Source organism: Rhinopithecus bieti, unplaced genomic scaffold, assembly GCF_001698545.2.
Source record: "Rhinopithecus bieti isolate Rb0 unplaced genomic scaffold, ASM169854v2 scaffold_110, whole genome shotgun sequence".
NCBI classification, from domain to species: Eukaryota; Metazoa; Chordata; class Mammalia; order Primates; family Cercopithecidae; genus Rhinopithecus; species Rhinopithecus bieti.
Window position 1 is genome coordinate 115,597 of NW_016803311.1, and position 3,669 is coordinate 119,265.

Genomic DNA, 3,669 nt, shown 5'->3' on the forward strand with positions numbered 1-3,669 from the left:
GGGGGCTGGGCGCGGTAGCCTAAGCCTATAATCCCAGCACTTTGGGAGGCTGAGGCTGGTGTATCACGAGGTCAAGAGATCGAGACCATCCTGGCCAACATGGTGAAACCCCGTCTCTACTAAAAATACAAAAATTAGCCAGGCATGGTGGTGGGCGCCTGTAGTCCCAGCTACTCAGGAGGCTGAGGCAGGAGAATCACTTGTACCTGGGAGGTGGAGGTTACAGTGAACCGATATCGTACCACTGCACTCCAGACTCCAGCCTGGCAACGGAGTGAGACTCCATCTCAAGAAAGAGAAAAGGAGCAATGTAGGCTGGGATTATAAGGGAAGGGGGCCGGGCGCGGTGGCTCAAGCCTGTAATCCCAGCACTTTGGGAGGCCGAGACGGGCGGATCACGAGGTCAGGAGATCGAGACCATCCTGGCTAACACGGTGAAACCCCGTCTCTACTAAAAATACAAAAAAAACTAGCCGGGCGAGGTGGCAGGCACCTGTAGTCCCGGCTACTCGGGAGGCTGAGGCAGGAGAATGGAGTAAACCCGGGAGGCGGAGCTTGCAGTGAGCTGAGATCTGGCCACTACACTCCAGTCCGGGCGACAGAGCGAGACTCCGCCTCAAAAAAAAAAAAAAAAAAAAAGGGAAGGGACCTTATAAAGAGTTTTGACCTTATCCTTGAAGGATAATTCAGATTTAGTTTGCAGTGAAGAAGCCAGTGGAGGGACGATTCCAGAGGGCAAATGGCAATGAACCAAGACAAAGAGGTGGAATGAATAATGAGTAAGGTATATTCAGGTGAGAGAAGAGTAAACCCTTCCAGTAGCAGTAGAAATCGGTATGTAGCAATTAGGTATGAGGTTAAGTTTAAGAGATACAGAGGCACATTGTGAAGGTACTTGAATGTTAAGATAAATAGATTGTTACCTGCCCAGCAGGTGAAGGAGAAACCACTAAACAAGTTTATTTCACCGAAGAGTACATTTCTCTTTCTTTTACTGAGAAAGGTTTTCTATGTACTAACAATAAATATGTGGAAACAAATTAAAAACAGAACCATTTACAATTGCTCCAAAGAATGTGAAATATTTACATATAAATCTAACAAAACATGTACAAGATCTGTGTGCTGAAAATTATAAATGCTGATGAAAGAAATTAAAGAAGACTAATTGGAATGGCATACTATATTCATGGATTGGAAGAATCAATAAAGATGTCATTTCTTCCCAAATTGATCTATAGATTTAACATAATTTTCATCAATATCAATATTGTTTGTAGTCACAGGCAATCTTAAACTAAAACAGTGTCCAACGTATCTAGAGGGCTGAGTGCTAGATTCCCCCAGGACGGAGGAAGAGCACATAAACTTAGGGCACCAGCAAGGCAAGGAGTCCAAGATTTACAATCAGATAATCTAGAAAGAAGTTATTTTTGCTTCAGTACATGTGTGTGGTTTAGTACTGTTTTTAGTTAGAGTTAAATATGGGGAAGGAGCACCAAAATTGCTAGTTAGAATTAAATATGGGGGAGGAGCACCATAATCCTTAGTGTTTAGACCCTCTTAAGGTCTTACTTAATCCATCCCTGGCTGAAATTTATTCATTGACAAACAGTGATTGAGTGTCTACTACCCGTATGTGCCAGGCACTGCACCTAGCTCTGGGAATATGGTTATAAATAAGATAGGTAAATAAATAAGACAGGTAAGGCTCCCTATCTCATGAAACTAACATAATATGACACTAAGTCAATAAACAAAAACCACGGCCTGGACTGTGACAAGATGGACTACACAGGGAGAAAACTGGGTGAGGCGATAGTGAATGACTTAGGGTAGGGGTGAAGGTGGTGGGGGAAGTTCAAATGAAGAGGGGCATTTGAACTGAGACCTTAAGGATGGCAACAGGGGTAGTGGTCAGGGTAGAGAAAACAGGTCACTCTAAGACCCTTCAGCAGGAGCAGAGTGACTTATAGAGAGTAGGTGTGTTCCCAGAGCCAAAGGAAGCCAGTGGGGCAGAGAAGTATAAAACAAGGTTGGGCAGGAGCCAGATTATGTAGTACCTTATAGTGTATGGAGTTCACATTCTATTCTAAAAGATTTAAGCAGTTAGTACATGATCTGATTTATGAAGAGGATATTTGCAAGTAAGTAAGCATTAAAGGTTGGGTTTTAGAGAGCTGGGTTTTTTCCAAGCAGATAAAAGCCTGTTTTATTTGAATGATGGTCTATGTAATTACTGAGGCCACTACGTATAGACAAGAAAGGAGGAGCTTTATTTCTTGGTCTCTTCCTCCTTGGACAACATCTTGATGATCTCCTCCTTCTTGGCCTGGAGGCACTCGTCATGGAGCTTGCACACTTCCTTAGTCTTAGGCCAGTGGGCCTCAGTCTGGTCCGCCAGGAGCTTCTTGTCTACCTTCAGCTTGCAGATGATTCCTTGAGAATACGCTTGTTTTTGAACACAGTCCCTTTCACCTTCTGGTACAGAGTGCAATACATGTGGCAATCAATCTTCTTAGAGTCACAGTATCTTCTAAGCAGCTGGCACAGAATCCTCATTCTCCTCATCCAGGTTACCTTCCCTGGCATTCGGGCATTGGCTGTACCCTCTTGCTTACCTATGCCCAGGTGCCTGCCCTTCCGCTGGGCCAAGGTTTTTCTGGCATCAAGGAGCCTGGGAATGGACAGGCATAGGCTTGCGGATGATCAGCCCATGTTTGATCAGCTTCTGGATTTGCTGATGGGAGTTAACATTGGTCTCTGGGAGCCAACCAGACCTTCTTTTTGCCGTAGTGAAAGACACTAGAGACAAACTTCCTCTGAAGCCTGAGCACACGCATGGCTTCAGCTGCAGCAGCAAAAAGAGTTTTAACATTCTTAATGTAATTTAGCAGCTCCCTTTTCCAATAGGAATTGAGTGTTTTTGACAATTTTGTTAATCTCCAAGGATCCTTTGAATGTTCCGAAGTCAAATGTTCTTAGCCTAGGATTTGTGGATTCCTAGAGAGTATATAGATGGGCTCCAGAGGGTCTGAGAGCCCCCTAAAATTTTGTGTATATATGCTTATATATGTTTTTCTGAGAGTGGGTCTCTAGCTTTCAACAGATTTTCTTTTCTTTTCATTTTTAATGAGATGGGGTCTCCCACTGCCCAGGCTGAAGTACATAATCATGGCTCACTGCAGCCTCAACCTCCAGGGCTCAAGTAATCCTCCTGCCTCAGCCTCCCAAGTATCTAGGACTACAGGTGCAAACCACTATGCCTGGCTATTTTTTAAAACATTTTCTTTTTGTAGAGATGGGGTCTTGCTTTGTTGCCCAGGCTGGTTTTGAACTCCTGGGATCAAGCAGTCCTCTGCTTCAGCCTTCCAAAGTACTGGGGTTACAGGCATGAACCACCATGCACAGCTGCAACAAATTTTCAAAGGATTTTATCACACACAAAAAAAAGTGAGTAAGACCTACTTCACATTAAAGTCTTGGCTATACTTTTGGGATAGTAGTGCTACTATTATCTTAGGGTTCACAACACTAAACAAATTACACTTCTAGAAAGAAGCAAGTTCTGCCTCAAAGAGATAACACTATGTTGGAGGAGGGCAATATTTACAACAGAGTAGGAAAGAACTTCTTGGAAGAAAAATGTTACCTGTGTGATGTGAGAAC

At 43.6% G+C, this 3,669-nt stretch overlaps 1 pseudogene; it reads right to left on the reverse strand.

Annotated features, from left to right (window-relative positions):
* Positions 1–2,275: 2,275 nt before the first annotated feature.
* Positions 2,276–3,165, reverse strand: LOC108530244 (60S ribosomal protein L19 pseudogene; annotated as a pseudogene).
* Between the last annotated feature and the right edge of the window lie 504 nt (positions 3,166–3,669).